Source organism: Tursiops truncatus, chromosome 5 (genome assembly GCF_011762595.2).
Source record: "Tursiops truncatus isolate mTurTru1 chromosome 5, mTurTru1.mat.Y, whole genome shotgun sequence".
Classification (NCBI taxonomy): domain Eukaryota; kingdom Metazoa; phylum Chordata; class Mammalia; order Artiodactyla; family Delphinidae; genus Tursiops; species Tursiops truncatus.
In genome coordinates this window covers 31,291,593-31,309,852 of record NC_047038.1, presented here as the reverse complement: position 1 = coordinate 31,309,852, position 18,260 = coordinate 31,291,593, and the positions used below count along the sequence as shown (strand labels likewise).

Below are 18,260 nucleotides of genomic sequence, written 5' to 3'. Positions count from 1 at the left end.
AACACCAGGCCATTCAAGTTTTAGTGGTCAAATCAACATTTTCCAACAGATTTCCTTGGCATTTGAAATGTGAATAAGAATGACAGAAATAAGTCTGCCAAACCTACATTTCACAGAATTTCTGGTAAAGAAGAGTATAGTTGTTGCTCTTCAAACGATTGCCCTTAACTGAATTCTCTTTGATCTCTGGGGTCTCAGAAAGAGCTTGACTTATCCGACTTTCTCACAACTAAAATAACACACGAAAAAGCAACTGATTTAAGTATCTTCATCACAGCATTCTGCTCAACCCCCTTCTATATTGCGTATAACAGTATAATCTCTTAGGGCAAGACCTAAGATGAGCAGAGAGCCTATCTCATAGCAAAGCTGTTAATTCACAGGTAAACAGCATGTTCTCCAGGGGAGCTCATGTGGTTTGCAGACCCTCCATACACTTAATAAGGCTATTATGATTTTAGAGGTTTAGTTGTCATCTTTGATTTGTGTTCAGATCTCTTGTCTTAGGAATTCAAAAGTGTCTGGTTATGTTTTTGATGGAATTGCCCAAACTAAAGAAAAGAACGCAAGAGTTAGAAGAAGTGGGAGTGCTTCCGGGTGGGGTGTGGAAGAAACTTCACTGAGACCTAACTGCTTTTCTTGTTTTGAGAGAAAAGTGGGAATGGGGAAAAGATCCAGGGAAAAGTAACCAGATAACCAAGGATATGGAAAATGGGTTCTTCGAGAAAAAGCTGACGAGGATGGAATTGTTTTACCTGTAAAAGTAAGGATTAAGGAGTCAGTTAATTCCCATTTTTAGAACTGTGGAGGGTTATTACAAGGCAAAGGGATCCAGTTATTCTCTGTCTTCACAAGGAAAATCTTTACAAGTGTAGATTTGACAGATAACCTCTCTGAAGTGCTTTCAAGAGCTATCATTTCATTTATTTTAAAAGTAAAATAGTGTAGCTTTTAGAGATAGTAACTGGGTCTTTTTTTATGGCAAAACTCGTGTGAAATCTGTATCCATTTACAGAATTGCTGGGTTATTTATATGAACTAATAGTGATATTTGCTAATCTTTGCTAGTTAAATTTAGTTTCACCATCGTTGAAAATGTAAACTGTTTACACTAATCTACATTTCATAATTTGTTCTCTCTTCTTTTGAAGTTCTTTATTAGGTGTGCCCTCTACCATAGGATCACCACTGAACCCCATGCTAATGGGTATAAATTATAGTGGGGCCAGCTTGTCTTACCTTTGTTAAATATGTGTCAACTGTTTCACAATGAACCTTTACTTTCCATTTTACGACTGGCTATAAAAACTGTGCTTAGAGCCAGTGAATGGACACGGTGTATTATAACCACAATCTTGAAAGTCCCAACGAAAGTCCATTGTTTTACTCTCTAGGGATAGTTCATGGCACTTTCGTGATGTTCATCCTTTACCCTTTTTCCCTTTGTCTTTGCCCATTGTTTTCTAAAAGAAGATGGGAAGGAAAGCAACATAAAGTAAGCCTTCAGCTCGGTGCTTTGTGACCACCTAGAGGGGTGGGATAGGGAGGGTGGGAGGGAGGGAGACGCAAGAGGGAAGAGATATGGGGACATATGTATATGTATAATGGATTCACTTTTTATAAAGCAGAAACTAACACACCATTGTAAAGCAATTATACTCCAATAAAGAGGTAAAAAAAAAAAAAAGTAAGCCTGTCAGTTTTACCCTTCAGTGTAACTTCTGCATTCTGGTGAGGGGGAAATTGATATTATTATAGAAACAGTAAGTGATTTAATTTAACATATAGTACTCTTCTTATCCATTATTATTAGGGTTAATTGAGAGTTGGCCATCTTTTATTTTTTATTTTTTGGGGGGTGGTTTGAGCAGAGGTTTATTTGTAAATATGTATGAATAGGTCATGGATAACATATGAATGAACACATATAAACCCCAGAGCTTATATAACTCCATAAGTCATTTTGTTAACTTCTTTATTGGAGTATAATTGCTTTACAATGTTGTGTTAGTTTCTGCTGTATAACAAAGTGAATCAGCTATATGTATACATATATCCCCATATCCCCTCCCTGTTGCGTCTCCCTCCCACCCTCCCTATCCCACCCCTCTAGGTGGTCACAAAGCACCGAGCTGATCTCCCTGTGCTATGCAGCTGCTTCCCACTAGCTATCTATTCTACCTTTGGTAGTGTATATATGTCCATGCCACTCTCTCACTTTGTCACAGCCTACCCTTTCCCCCTCCCCACATCCTCAAGTCCATTCTCTAGTAGGTCTGCGTCTCAATTCCCGTCTTACTCCTAGGTTCTTCATGACTTTTTTTTTTTCTTAGATTCCGTATATATGTGTTAGCATACGGTATTTGTTTTTCTCTTTCTGACTTCCTTCACTCTGTATGACAGACTCTAGGTCCATCCACCTCACTACAAATAACTCAATTTCGTTTCATTTTCTGGCTGAGTAATATTCCACTGTATATATGTGCTGCATCTTCTTTATCCATTCATCTGTCGATGGACACTTAGGTTGCCTCCATGTCCTGGCTATTGTATATAGTACTGCAATGAACATTGTGGTACATGACCATTTTTGATTTATGGTTTCCTCAGGGTATATGCCCAGTAGTGGGATTGCTGGGTCATATGGTAGTTCTATTTTGGGGTTCTGAAGGAACCTCCATACTGTTCTCTATAGTGGCTGTATTATTTTCCATTCCCACCAACAGTGCAAGAGGGTTGCCTTTTCTCCACACCCTCTCCAGTATTTGTTTATAGATTTTTTGATGAGACAGTTGGCCATCTTTTAATCAGATGTCACAGTGGTATAAAATTAGAATCAGTCAGGTGAAGACCTAATAGTTTTTACAATTAGTTATCTTGTGGGAAACATTGATGTGATTCCCAGTTTACAACTTGACAAAAGTCATAAAGCATCATTTTGTGGTGGGGTTTAGAATTAGATAATTCCAGATCATACATGTACTTTTTCATGAATACAAAGAAAAATAAAATAAGAGCTCAAAAACACTATGTTTGAGACACCTGAAGAAACTTATAAAGAAAACAGAAACATTTAGAAAGGAAAGCCAAGAAAGGAAAATCCAAATAATACCTGAAAATAATCAGGTGATGAACAAATATGGTGAACTTCTTTGGATGTGAATAAAGAGGCAAAATATAAGGAAAGAAGAGAAAAAAATAACATTTTCAGGGGAGAGAAAAATGATTTCTAATGTCTTTAGCAAATCAGGATAAATAGAATTGCCATTTGTTCTGAATAGAACTAATTGAAAGATCTCCTGGGAATGTTTCCATATTGGTGCTTCTTTTTTTCTTTGCGGTACGCGGGCCTCTCACTGCCATGGCCTCTCCCTGCCGTGGCCTCTCCCATTGCGGAGCACAGGCCCCGGACGCACAGACCCAGTGGCCATGGCTCACGGGCCCAGCCGCTCCGCGGCATGTGGGATCCTCCCGGACCGGGGCACGAACCCGCGTCCCCCGCATTGGCAGGCGGACTCTCAACCACAGCGCCACCAGGGGAGCCCCCTGGCTCTTCTTTTTTTTTTTGCGGTACATGGGCCTGTCACTGTTGTGACCTCTCCCGTTGCAGAGCACAGGCTCCGGACGCGCAGGCTCAGCGGCCATGGCTCACGGGCCCAGCCGTTCCGCGGCATGTGGGATCTTCCCGGACCGGGGCACGAACCCGTGTCCCCTGCATTGGCAGGCGGACTCTCAACCACTGCACCACCAGGGAAGCCCCATGTTGGCTCTTCTTGAAGGAAATGGGTTGGAAAATAAAAATCTTTGGAGTTCTAGAGTCTTTGTCATTCAAAGCATGGAACAGGTTTTCTGCACCACATTCCAAATTATAGTTCTAGCTGACCACATGAGCTAGATTGATCTGGTTCAGACTTCCTCAGAGCTCTGAGCCTAATGGATCCTAAATAGGGATTCATGATTTCCTTGTAAGAGAGGCACATAAGCAGATAAAGAGTAAGCTAGAAATGCCATACACACCTTTTTACTTGTAGAGCAAATGGAGAACCAGCCCAACGAGTGGATTCTTGGCTGTAATGCCCATTTTGTCTCCTCTTGTGTTCTCCTCCATGAAGTTTGAGTGGGAATCTTCTTTATGTTTATTCCAAGGGGTTGGTTGACATGGAGGTGGAAGGTGAAGGGCCATTTGTTCACATCTGTGTCATGCCAACCGAGTAGCAAAGGGGAAAGTGTGTGCTCTCTCATTCAGGGAAACAAGTCCTGCTGTTTCACACTTAGAGCAAGCCATGTGTCCTGAAGCCAATGGAAGAAAGGAACAGGGCTGGGCTCTGGGGCCTCGGCCCAAACACCACAGGGAAAATCATTCCATGCTAATGTATCTGACATCAGGAAGCACTGTTCACTGACTCTTGAACTTGACCGGGCCATTCCCAATGGCTCTTAGAGAAGGAAAACACAAGGGAAAAGGAGAAAGCCAACAATGTGAGGAGGCTCAGAGGGACACAAGGCAAAGGGTATGATTTTACAGTCCACGAAATGCTGAGAAATAGCCTCCCTTTTCCTTTGGGAAATGGGAGGTTCTTTCCAAAGGAAAAGGAAGGCTATGCTCTTCAAGGGTTGCAAATAAAAAATCCTTATGTTGGTACGCTCTTTTTTCTTGTGTCCAGCACTCTTTCCTGCCCAGTGAAACTATTGTTTCAGAATCTCTCTCAAAGTAATGCTCCAGGGAGGCCCCGCCATCTGGCTGAAATTGGCCTATTTGACATCTGTGGTTTATGCTACAGGATAATAGCATTTCTTCATTGGAGAAAGCACCGTGCTGGTTCCAGGGAGAATAGGAACAGTAATGGCTTGTTTCTCTCTGAAAACTCTGACCAATGGCTTGGAAACATGGGTATAGTACAAGCTGGACTGTGATTTTCTGTAGATAGATCATATGATAGATCAATGGATAGATCATATCCTCCTCTTGCCAGTCTTAGAATTCCAAGGGCTCAGCACAGTTTTGACAGCATAGTCAATGCTCAGTAAACAATGGCTGAATGAATAAACAAATGAAAAAATGGCTAAAGTTAAATCATAGTGGTTAAGTCCCGTTTTGTCATTATAGAGTAAGTTTAAGAGTTAGAATTTTTCCATTTTGAATTTTTCTCCTCCATATTCTTAATTAAAATATTGACACCTGCTATTAAATCTATCAGTGCTACTGAACTAGTAGCAAACAGTTGCTAAGAGAAGACTTTGGAAATGTGGTCTAAGAGAAAACAGTTCTCTCTATATGTTTTGAGATACAGAAAACATCATACAAATAATATGGGCATATTTTTCCACTAGTAAAATGCACGGAATTCTGTGTCACCAATTCATGATATCCCATAAAGAACATGATTTTCAGGTGTTCCGTGATCTGAATATGTTTTAAAACCGCCCTCCCCTGCCAAACCCTACGTTTTAGAACAATAGTTCTTAAACCATAGCATTTATAAGAATTACCTAGAGGGCTTGTTAAAAACCAGATTGCTGGGTCGTCCCTCCCACCCTCAGGGTTTCTGATTCAGCACGTTTGCATGTCTCACAAGTTTCCAGGTGGTACTGTTGGTCCACAGGCCACACTTTCAGAACCACTGATTTCGAGCATATTTCCTTCAGATAAAGACACCTGTTATTATTTGGGCTGCTTCTTCTTAAATACCCCCTGAAACATGTTGGACATTATAAGAGCCACTGATACATATATAGCTCACTTAAGCCTTATAAAACCCTGTGAGGTGTATACTCTATTATTATCCCCGTTTTGAGATGGAGAGAATTTGAATAGCAAGTGGGAAGAGCCAGCGCTTGAACGCAGGCAACCTGGCTTCAGACTCTTAATTGTAGCATTATACTGACTTTTAAAAAAAGGGCTAACTGAAATAGATCCTCCCAAGTATATGGTTTTGATCAAGGGCAAGAAAAATAAATGAGAAGATTCCAAAGGTCTGTCTGTTTGTTCAGAAGAGCAGCGAGCAGTGGGCTGTCTAGGCTGGGGTCACTCTGGACCTGATCTCTGGCAGCCTCATTGCCACTGCTTAAGGCAGAATGAAACCTTCCTTCCTCAGAGGGCAGAGCAAATGATTGGAAACAACCTGGATGTTCTTACAAAAGGAACTTATAAAGTAAATATATAAAGGTACATCCATTCAATGGTGTAGAACACAGCGGCAAAAGAAAGAATAAGGAAACTCTTTATGTAGCAATATGTAAATAGCACCCAAGATGTATAGTTAAATTTTTCTAAAAGGAAGAAAATAACACATTTGCGTTTGCTTACATGTGCATAAAGTATCCTAGAAGAACACATAATAAAGCAATAACAGCTACCATCTAGAAGGAAGAGGACCGGGTGAACAGGGACAGGAATGGGGTTTTGAAAATTAAATAATTAACACTTAAAAGTTGGTGATAGATTCTCTGTGACTTTCCTTATTTGATTACCTGGAGAAAGCTTTTCCCTTTGGGGTAATTTCCCATGCAACCCCAGCACCTCATGGGTCCTTCTACTTACCCAGTTGGAAATCCAATACAGCCTGATGGATCTGTCTTTAGGTTTTGTCTAGTATTAGCTTGTGAAACACAGTTAGGATTGTGTGTGTTTCAGTGACTTTGGAATTTTTTGTGTGTTGTATGTAAACGACTAAACGTAAATAATTTGGAAGAAAAAACTTACTTCTCTTAGGAAACCTAGTCTACTTTAATAATAACGGCATCTCATTTATATAGCACGTTCTAGTTTATAAAATCCTTTCACATACATTAGGCCATTTATACCTCACAACAGCTCTGAGAAGTAGCTATTATAGTCCCCATTTAATAGATGAGGAAACTGAGGCTCAAAGATTTCCAGTAGGTTTTCCAAGGTCAGAAAGCTATTAAATAGTAGAGCCAGGACTGGTACCCAAGTATTCTGACTCAAGGCTTGTGAATTTTTTCCCCTGTCTTTTTATAGTTGTAAAAAGAGAAAAATTAATATGCTTTTTTAAAAAAGTAAAAGACTGAAATATCCATAATCCCATGACTCCAACAAAAAACATTATGAAATTTACATATCTTCCAGGGTTCGTCTGTGTGCCTACAACTGTTATCTAGTTACAAGCATAATATATGTGCAATTATGTATTCTGTTTTTTCCCCCACTTGGTGCTGCTATCCTGAAGCATTTTCTGAGTTGCAACATAATCTTCATAATTAACAAATTAATGGCTTCATATTTCATCAAGAGCCATACTAATGCCAGCTGCTACTGTTTAACGTGGATTCACTTGATTCATTCATTGATTCACTCATTCAATTGATAATTCCTAAACCCCTACTATGTGCCATGCCAGGTCCTGTGCCGAAGGCTAAGGACATGTCAGTGACAGGGACACACTAGAGACTGAACCCTGAAGGTGAGGGAGCAGCAGGGCAGGGAGGAAGGCAAAGCTTCCTGGAGGAAGTACATGCCGAGACATTTAGATAATCGTTGAACTTTTTAATAAAAAAATATAACACTGCTGTAAACACCTTTGTGCTTACAGCTTTTCTATTTTTAAAAGTTTGTTGTTTTTGTTTTTTTTTTTTTACACAGAGGAATTCCTTTTTTGTGGCTTAAGTACTTGTGTTCCTCTACCTTGATACCTAAAATATGAGTGTACAATTTCATTATGATTTCACCAACACTGAGTATTTTTATTGAAACACAATGTTTGTTAATTTAACAGCTGGAAAATGGTGCCCCATTGTTGCCTTAATCTGCATTTCTTTGATTAATAGTGATGTTAATATCTTTTCCATTGGCTTGTTTATTAATTATATTTCTTTTTGTATGAATTGTCTGTGTTTTGTCCCTTGCCTAATTATTTATTTGCATCTTATTATTTTCTTGTCTATGTGTGAGAGCTCTTTATATAATTTAGTTTATTTCCACATCATTCAAAAATTGATTTGAGCAGCCTTTTTATATCGTCAAGATAATATAAGAACGATCATTTGCCATTTTCACTGAAATTGTTTTTCTTAGTCCATATACCTTTTTATTTTAATGTTTATAACTGAAAATTTTTTAAAGGAAAGCTGTCTTTGTATAGGGAAATTTCATCTTTTTCAAACTTATGAAGTTATTCTTCGTCTTAATATTTGATTGTTAGATCTTCTTTTGTACTGGTTTTTGTTTTTATTTTTTCTTTAATTCTTAACAGCATTTGGAACTCATTTGGGTTTTGTGTGAGGTATAGACTTAAGTTTACTTCTCCCCCCCAATTTCTAATGAGATAGTACAACACCATTTATAAAAAACATTTTAAATTTCCATATCAAGTATTACATTCTTATACATAACAAACTTCCTATATAGATCCATTAGTGTGTATGTCTAGTTTTGTATTAGAACTAACACACTGCTTGTTCGGATTTTTGCTTTATATTATATTTCACTATCTGATAAAAAGTCTTTTATCCCTGCTCATCTCTTTCAAAATATTATATAGTTTGACCCATTTGTTTTTACAGATGAATTTTATTTTAATTTTGCAGAACACTAGTAAAAATCTTATTGGGCTTTTGATTGGGATTGCATTAAAGATACATATATTTTGTGTATGTGAAGAATTAGGCATCCTTTATATATCTGAATTTTTCTGTTTAGAAGCAGAAATATTTCTCCTTCTACCAAACCAATTAAAGTATTTCTCAAAATATAAGTAATGTGTATCACTTGCTAAATCTGTATTTTGTATTTTCGGTAAATATTTGAGAAGAAATTAATTAAACATTGTAATTGGTTATTACTGGTATACAGAAATATCAATTTTTGCATGTTTATCATGCACAGGAGAGATAAAAGATTATCTTTGAATGTAACTAGCTTTTTACTGAAGTTCTTTGGCTTTTCTAAGTATATAGTCCTATACCCTTTGTAACTAACTATATTTTGATCTCTCTCTGATAGTAATGTCTGAGTAAATAATTTTAAGGATCACACTTCTAGTAAGTGGTGAAACTGGGACTGGCAGTAGGTAGGGTCTGTTGGAGAGCAGAGCCCATGTTCCCACTTCCTGTCCTGATTCAGGGGTGTTCCTCTGAAGGCCGACTGCAGGGTAGATCTGGGGTTCAGAGCTGTGCCATGCACTAACCCACTGAGTTATGCTGGGCAAGTTGCTTGCTTCTCAGGGCTTCATGGGATCAACTTAGTTGACTTCTACGAATTTGACCAACGCTAAAATACTTCGAAATGGAATTGCATTGAGAAAGTTATCTGGCAGGCATCAATTTGGGGTAGAGTTTTTAGGTAAGAGAAATTAAGTGAGACTTGCCAGAGAAAGGAAGCATGTGAGGTTGAGAAGAGCAAGGGTTATCACTGAGTACAAAGAATTGCTATCTATATCTGTACCCAGTGTTCCTTTTGATATACTGTGTGCCAGGGCAAAATGCTCACTGCTTGTTTTAAGGTTCCTTGACATGAACCTGCTTAAAGAACATTCTTGTCTGATGGCTTCATTTGAAAAGGATACAAAGGCTGCGGTCATTGTGGTGGTGTTTTGTTGTGTTGTAGTTTATTGCAACATTCATTGACCTACTGCTGGAGTTCTGAGTAATGAGTCCAGCCAGAGATAATGATGAAAAGAGAAGAGGGAATGAGCTAATGGGAGAAGAAGAAGAGATTTAAAAAATAGTAATTTATCAACATAGAAGTACTAGTATATAACATTGCAGTTAAGACATACACTGTGGAGCCAGATTGCCTAAAATTTTTTGTCTCATTTTACATATTTATTTATTTATTTTTATTGAAGTGTAGTTGATTTACAATGTTGTATTAATTTCAGGTGTACAGCAAAGTGATTCAGTTATATATACATATATACATACATACATATATATATATATATATATATATACATATATATATATATATATATATATATAAATCTTTTTCAGATTCTTTTCCCTTATAGGTTATTAAAAAATACTGAGTATAGTTACCTGTGCTATCTGGTAGGTCCTTGTTGGTTATCTGTTTCATATACAGTAGTGTGTATATGTTAATCCTAAACTTCTAATTTATCCCTCCCCCTCACCTTTCCCCTTTGGTAACTATAAATTTGTTTTCTATGTCTGTGGGTCTGTAAGTTCATTTGTATCATTTTATTTTGGATTCCACATATAAGCGATATCATATGATATTTGTCTTTCCCTCCACTTAATATGGTAATCTCTAGGTCCATCCATGTTGCTGCAAATGGCATTATTTCATTCTTTTTACGGCTCAGTAGTATTCCATTGTATATATGTACCACATCTTCTTTATCCATTCCTCTGTCAATGGACATTTAGGTTGCTTCCATGTCTTGGCTATTGTAAATAGTGCTGCTGTGAACATTGGGGTGTATGTGTCTTTTCAAATTATGGTTTTCTCTGAGTATATGCCCAGGAGTGGGATTGCAGGATCATACGGTAGCTCTATTTTTAGTTTTTTGAGGAACCTCTATACTGTTCTCCATAGTGGCTGCACCAATTTACATTCCAGCTAAGAGTGTAGGAGGGTTCCTTTTTCTAAAACAGGGGATGTTAATATGGCTTACTTCATAAGATTGCTGTGAAGAGTAAAATAAGTCAATAATGTAAAGACCTTAGAAACTGTCCCTGGCATATAGTAAACTACCAAATTTCACTACTATAATTTTTTCTAAAAAACATTCAAGATATACAGCAGATTATCCATCATTTAAAAAATGTTCCTGATGATTATCCTTCCCAACCTTCTCAAATTATGTCTCTCTGAGGTGGCTATTTGGATGCCCTGTTAATGTAAAATTTAAGTTAAGCGTTTTACTGTTAGAAATCAAAGAACCGCATGCCCTCGGTGCTTTTATATTTATGAGACTTAATTTCAGTTTATGTTCCAACTTGCATATTGCATTCTTTAGCTGATTTATTGATACCTGTAATAAATACTATTTATAACACTTTTCATCCTTAGTTCTCTAAATTTTTACATACCTCAGTTTATTCCAGCTTACAGGCAAGTGGGTGGTAATAGCAGAATCTCTCATTTTTCAAGCAAAAAAACCCCTAAAGACATAATGATGAAGCCATGCCCAACAAATTGGTGGCAGGGTTGATAATATGATGCTGGGGTTGACTTCCTATTGGGCCTTTGTGTTCTCAGGCACTCTCAGAAAATAGTTCATTCCTTTAATGAAGGTGAGTGAGGAAGGAAGGGCACAGGCTCTGGGGTCAGATAGATTTGGGTTCAAATCTGACTCTACCATTCACAAACCGTGGGGTCTTAGGAAAGTTACTTGACTGCTCTTAGCTTCTGTGTTTTCCTCTGTAATTTGAGAATGGCAATTTTGTCTTCTTTATAGGTTGTTTTTGGGGGAAGGTGGAGGGGTTGGGGGATGGTGGATCAACTAACACATAGGAAATGATCAATAATTGTGGTCACTTGTGTTCTTGGAATTCACCTCTTTCAAGATGCATAGGCCAGCTTCACTTGAGCTGATATCATTTTAAACAAGGCCTCTTGCTTAAATATTTGAGTCTAAACTTTTGTAGAGGGAACTATTAGTTTAGAACTTGAGCAAGGTGGCTTCATTTTTCATTCCATTCCCCAGGAGTATGTAGGGTTGCATGATCTGGTCCTGTGCTATGCAAGGAAGAAGAGGGGGAAATGTTGAGGTATCCATGGCAAAGAATATTGTCATTGGAGTTCTCAAACTTTAACACATGAGAATCCCCTGGAGTGCTTCTTAAAACACAGATTCCTGGGCCCTGCTCCAGAGTTTCTGATTCCATGTGTATAGAGTGGGGCCTGAGAATTTGCATTTCTAACAAACGCATAGATGGTGCTGATGCTTCTGGTCTGGATCCCACACTCTGAGAATCGCTGGGTTAGGGTATGCTGTGCGGCAGGCAACTGCTACATTGCAACGGTTTAAGACAACAGAGGTTTGCCTCTCACTCACACTGCATATCCATTATGAGTCAGGTGTTTTTTTTGTAAACTATTACATTTCTGTATAGTCAGTATCCCCAAGAAGATGATCATCTCCCAAAGGGCATGGGTCACCTTTTCAATTTTGTGTCCTTGCCAGCATCCAATTCAGAGCTCAACACATACTTAAAACCCAGTAGAGACTTGTTGAGCTTCATCGAGACAGGAGGATCAATAGAAGATTTGTAACCGTTCATTTCTTGCTACTTTTTAAATTTCTCCTTCCAGAGGGATCTCGAAGGTCCTGTGGATTTTCAGCTAGGGTGTTCGAATGGGACCGATCCCTTCTTATTGTAAATGAAAGTGCAGAAATTAATACATAGATAATGTGTGTATATTTAGACATACCTCATAGTTTTCAAACAAAACACAAAATTTAAGCCTCTAAAGAGAGGTGAGAGCAAAGAGTCTAGTTATGAGAGCCATTATTGTAACTGTTACCAGATAGTAAATTTGACTCTGAACTTCCTGGCAATAATAAGAGAAATGTGATGGATTATATATAATTCTCTCCCACTCACCACCCATCCACTTGCTTGATCTGTTACATCATAGTTTTGTCTCCTCTACTTTCCAGTTCCCTTTCTCTGTGTGCTGCCCTCCAATTTCTGCTTAGGGTTTTCCTCAGTTCCTTTCTCTGGCTTTAATAAGTTAATGCTTTTTTCTTTTTATTCTTCCTCTCCTGTGTACACACCTCTAACCTTCATTGAATTCCGAGTGAGGCATATGTTCTCCTCTGGCTTTGACCCCAAATGACCTCTACTAAACCACTCCTTCAGGGAAGGGAGGACAGTCTGTGTCTTCTGTAGAGGTGGATCTCTGGCATGCAGGCAGCGCTCAGCATGAGAAAGGTCATCTGACAGGCAGCAAGACCCATGGAACTGATAGAACCCCAGTTCCTTCAAGGGAGAAAGACCAAAATGAAGCAAATGACAGATCCTTAAAGGAATAAAGCTTGTGGCAAATAGGTTTCCTCTTGAGTGCAGTGGCTTCCTAGAGAAAGATCCTGAAGCCGCCTCCTGGCTTGGCAGGAAAGGATGCTGTGATCAATTGGTGATGTCTGCTGAAGTGGAGGCGAGGGTAGAGTGGCAGCCTGTGAGCCAGGTGTTTTCTAGTCCTGCATTTCGCAGTAAGCCGATTATCCAGGCTGTATCTTAGGCCCAATAAGGGAAGAACAAGAGTCCAATCGGAATTGGGTTATGTTGGTCTCAAAATAAAAGAAAGAAGTCTAGTTTCTAGAACTGGGTTAGAAAAGGACTAGACACACATATTGACTTAAGCCATCTGAGTATTGAATTGGGAGTCTTTAATTATATGCTGTTTGTTTTGGGGTCTGGAATGGGGCGGAGGCTATAGTTCGTAGTCTCCTAGCTCAAGCTCTATGAAAGAAAAAGATAACTTGGGGGAATCAGGCGATATTGTTAGGGATCATGTTGGCTAGTAGACACTTTTTGGCTTGCCAACTGTTGCCAAGTAAGGGTATTTAGGATGCAAAAGAACCCCGCCCCCCAAAGCCACCTCTAGGGTTCCCTCCAGCTCTACTGTGACCAGGACAAAGTTTTCTCGCTCCCTTAATCATCAACATCCCATGACTAGAAAAAGAACAGCTTTAAAAAAGAAAAAGATACAAGCATTTGTTAATCCAATCCCTTTATGATTTTGATTCTTTTAGTGATTTACTAGTCAAGAGACCTAGGTTTTAGTTCTGGTTCTGCTACTAACTAACTGATCTTGGGCAAATCACTTAACTTTTCAGGTCTTCAGCTGTTTCATCTTCAAAATAAAGGACTTAGCTTGATCGCTCCCATCCATTCATATCCATAAAATTTAATGAGCTTTGATCTAGCTTCTGAAAAGTGTCCAATAAATTTCATTCATTCTACACACATTTACCGAACACCTATTCTTGACTAGACACAAGGCTGGGCACTAGGAATACAAAGTCACTTACCCCTGCTCTTTCCCAAGGAGCCTGCAGTTTAATGGAAACGTGCAGCCACACTGAGAGGGACATAGTATATAGCAGCTAAGAGGACAGATTTAGGACTGGGCTGCCTTGAATCCCAGCTCAGGCACTTCCTATATTTCTGACACTGGACAAGTTTCTTAACCTATCTGTGCCTCAGAGTTCTTACCTTCCAATAATATCCATCTTACATGGATATGAGAATTAAATGCATTAATAAACAGATATAAATCATTAAAACAGTTTCTGGACAGTACAGACCAGTGAGTTTGCATAGGGTGCCATTGGGGGGATTCTCAGCTCTCATGTAAACCAGAGCAACTCTCATTAAAGGTTTTATAAATGAGGCAAATATGTAATATTTAACTTTAAGAAAGGGTTAATAAGAGAATATTTTCTTGATTAAGATTATGTCTAAACGCAGACAGATTGGATCCTATCTGCTACAGTCTGTACTCATTAAAGCACCACCATTAACTATGGAACTGTTCTGAAAGACAGAAGTAAATAATTATCATCTTGTCTGAGAATCACCCTGCTGAACAGAGCCTTGGAAAGCATCGTGCCCCACTCCTTCATCTATAAAAGGAAGGGGTGAAGTGACTCACCCAAGGTTACAAAGCTTGTTAGGGAAAGACCCTGCTCTGGCCACCGGGTTGGGTTCTTTTTAAAGTACAGTGATCCTGGAGAAGTGCACTGAGGGAATACCTTGGGCCTGATATATATGACTTATTGAGTTGACTTTATTTGATCTTTTTACCAGAAAATATTTCTGAATGTATCTCTAAAAGATAAGAACGTTTAAAAATAATTTAATCATAATACTATTATCATACCTAAAAGAACAGTTAACAATAATTTCTTAATGTCATAAAATACTCAAGTGTTCAAATTTTAGAGCTAGATGCAGAGTTTAAAGTCAAGCTGAGCAAGTTTGTGTTACCTTTGAAATATCATGTAACTTTTCTGGGTCACAAATTCCTCATCTGTGAACTAGGGACAAAGGCAGTATCAGTAGGGTTGTGAATATCACGTTTGTAAAGTCCTACTCTCATGCAGCACAGGCTAAACATTTACTGAACCACAGTTGAGATGGTGGGGAAAAAGTGCCTGGCTCATGGTAGATACCTAATACGTCTTAACTGTTATTACTAACCAAACCATTATAATATGATACAATAAGTGTTGGGTCCATCCAGGGGAGATGGTGCCTGGAGGGTTAGGGGAAAAACACTTCCCAGAAGAGATGGTGTAAGAGACAGATGGACAAGACCAGTAGGATGGGAAAGGGTGTACCAGGTGGAGACAGAAGTGAATTAAGGGATGGGCAAGCCACCAGTTCCCAGGTGCCCTTCTACAAAGGGTGCAAAAATATCCCTGGAGAGCAATCAGAAAGATGGTACCATGTAACTGCAGTTTCCCCACATAACCCTTTACGGAATTTGGTGAAATGTAAAATGGTCTGGCTCCTGTTCTGGACATATAATAAATCTCTAGTTTTTAATTTGAACATATGACAAGAAAAAATTGTTATGTATAATCCCCACTGCTTTTAAGGAGGGTGGGTGTTTGTAACCAGAGGATCTTTTATTTTCTAATCACTAACAAGTTCCTCAGTCTCAGTATAAAGTGTGCAAGTTTAGACAGAGAGACTGGGACAAAGTCAAATTGCTTTACATGAGAAGAGAGGCATGGGAGGTCTACAGAGGGCGAGATGGAGGAAGAAGGCCTGCCTGCTGGAGGAGAAAGAAAGAGGAGACCCCATCCCTGAGGATGTGAGAACAGGGAGAAGTTCTTTAACTTACTTCTGCCTTAGACTCTTTGGGAGTCCAAAGAAGCCAGTGACCCCTTCTCAGGATTTTTAAAACCATGAAATAATAGGATTAAAAAAAGAAAACAATTAGAATAAAATAGTTATCAAAGTATTTTTTAAAACCACGAATTTGTCTGCAGGGAAGAAGGGATGAATAGGTGGAACACAGGGAATTTTTAGGGCAGTGAAACCACTGTGTATGATATTGTAATGGTGGACACATGTCATTATACATTTGTCAAAATCCATAGAATGTAGAACTAGGACTTCAGGTGATAATGATGTGTCAGTGTTTGCTCATCAATTGTGACAAATACATTGGTAGGGGATGTTGATGTATGTGTATTTGTGGGGACAGGAGTACATGGGAACTCTGTAACTTCTGTTCAGTTTTTCTGAGAACCTAAAACTGCTCTAAAAAATAGAATATATATATATTTAAAACTACATTGTGATACACTAATATATATACTTCTTTATTAGCTCTTAGCAATATCTAGCCCTGAGCCTAATAACTACCATAATTCAAAGTAGTGATGACCATAAACAATATTTCAAGATATCCACAACTACTGTCATAAAGACATGAAAATAACTATGGTTTCTATTAGTGGAAAAAAATCACAGGTACTGCCAATGGTTTGTAGATTACATTCATAATTAAAGGAAATGCTAAATTTCAGTTGCAGGTCATTGACAATAAAGATGCAAATCATTTTCCATCCAAAAATAAAAATTCCTTCCCTCAAATTTCATTCACAGAACTCCTTTGGGGAAGGGGGGTGTCTTATGGATCACTGGTGAGGGCCCCCTTACGTAGACGTTAGAATGCAGTCAGTCTAATACCCCCCCTCTAAGATTCTGCTGCTCTGTCCAATTATTATCTTCTTCTGAGGTTTCTCAGCCGATCTGCACTGTTTTTCTCTTTGTCTTTGACAAGTAATGCCAGTGTTTTCTACAGCCAGCTGACCCTGCTTATTCCCTGTGTCTTGATACTCAGGAAAAGCAGAGCTCTTCCGGACAGCAGCTGAAGCAATGCCGTGAGAACGTGTAGTGAACAAGAAGGAGGGAGTGCTGTCTGCAGAACCTTCACACCTACTAGTCGGTCTTTTATGTTGGGTGCTGGAAAGATGTCTCTCCATTGGTTCCTAATAACAATTTGTAGTGTGTTCATGGTACTTTTGAACTTCAAAGGACTAGGCCAGTCTTATTAACTAATAATGTCTCAGGTCTGCTGTTGAGTTGATTAGGGTAGGATTGCTTTCTTATAAAAGTCTCTGATGAATGTTGCTCCACTATTCCTGACATCTTATTGAGGTGAATAAACAGATATGCCCAAAGACAAACCATTGTTTTCCCAGAGAGTCTCTACCATTCAAATAGAAGGAGTACTCTTTAGGCTGGTTCTATAATGGAATGGATAAATGAATCCTTTTCTTCCCCACAGAGCCCAGAATCCTCCAGACAATATTCTTGGGAGCCATTACTAAATTAAAACAGTATTTTCTCAAGATGAAATATATTTGCCTAGACCGTGCTTTTGACATAATATCACTGTTAAGTAGCCAGCTGTTGATCTCCATTTTCTACTGGATAAAGCCTAGACTTCTTGTTAAGGCATTCAAGGCCTCCCCTCAACTCATCCTTGCCCAACTTTCTAGCACCGTGTTCTTCCTCAAAGCCAGCCTCTATATTCTACCTTTTCCTAAACACAAACTGATCTCTCACATACTGTTTACTTTTTCAGGTCATTCCTTTCGCCTGGAATGTTCTTGCCCTGTTTTATATCATTTGTTTTATCCCCAGACACATATTTCTCACCAGGCGACCCTTCTTGGAGCCTTCCCAGATGGCATTCATTGCTCCCACGCATTAGCTTTCTTTATACATCTTCTGTCACTCCCTTATTCTCATTTTGCCTTGAGCCGTAGTTATTTGTGTACTTCTATATTCTCAGGTAGACTGTGAACCCCTGAAGAGCAAGGAACACATTTTCTGTTCCACTCTAGCACCCAGTTCCATGCCATTTATGTAGAAGGCATTCAAAAAATGTCTGTGTGAATGAATGAAATGTCCCCCCTTTGAATTTCCCAACGAACTGTGTGTCCCTTCACAAGCCATCTGTCTCTCACTCCCAGTTTTGTCTTCCAATCCAGTCATGCCTGTCTAGAATCCCCATAAACCAACCATAACAGGCTGTGAAAGCTTTCCCCAAACCCTTGTGTGTTGTCACATTTCCATGTCTTTATTATCTTGGACTTTCTGTCTGACATGTCCTTCCTCATCAATCTAGCAAACTCCTAGTCATCCTTCAAAGCCCAGATCAAATATCTCCTGAACTCCATAGGCTTTCTCATCACACCAGGATAGGATTAATTGCTCCCACATCTGGTTTCCGTCAACACTTAAAACAATATCAGATGCATAGTAGGTGCTCAATTACTAGTTGTTAAAACCGAACTACTTGCTCC

General features: G+C 38.9%; 1 long non-coding RNA gene across 2 annotated transcripts in view; it reads left to right on the top strand.

The window, feature by feature from the left end:
- LOC141278676 (uncharacterized) overlaps nt 1–17,063 on the top strand; it is a 133,992-nt gene extending 116,929 nt beyond the window's left edge. For both annotated transcript variants that reach the window (XR_012331714.1, XR_012331713.1), the window contains exon 5: nt 16,790–17,063. This is a non-coding gene — a long non-coding RNA (uncharacterized lncRNA). The remainder of the gene's footprint in view (nt 1–16,789) is intronic.
- The last annotated feature ends 1,197 nt before the right edge of the window (nt 17,064–18,260 follow it).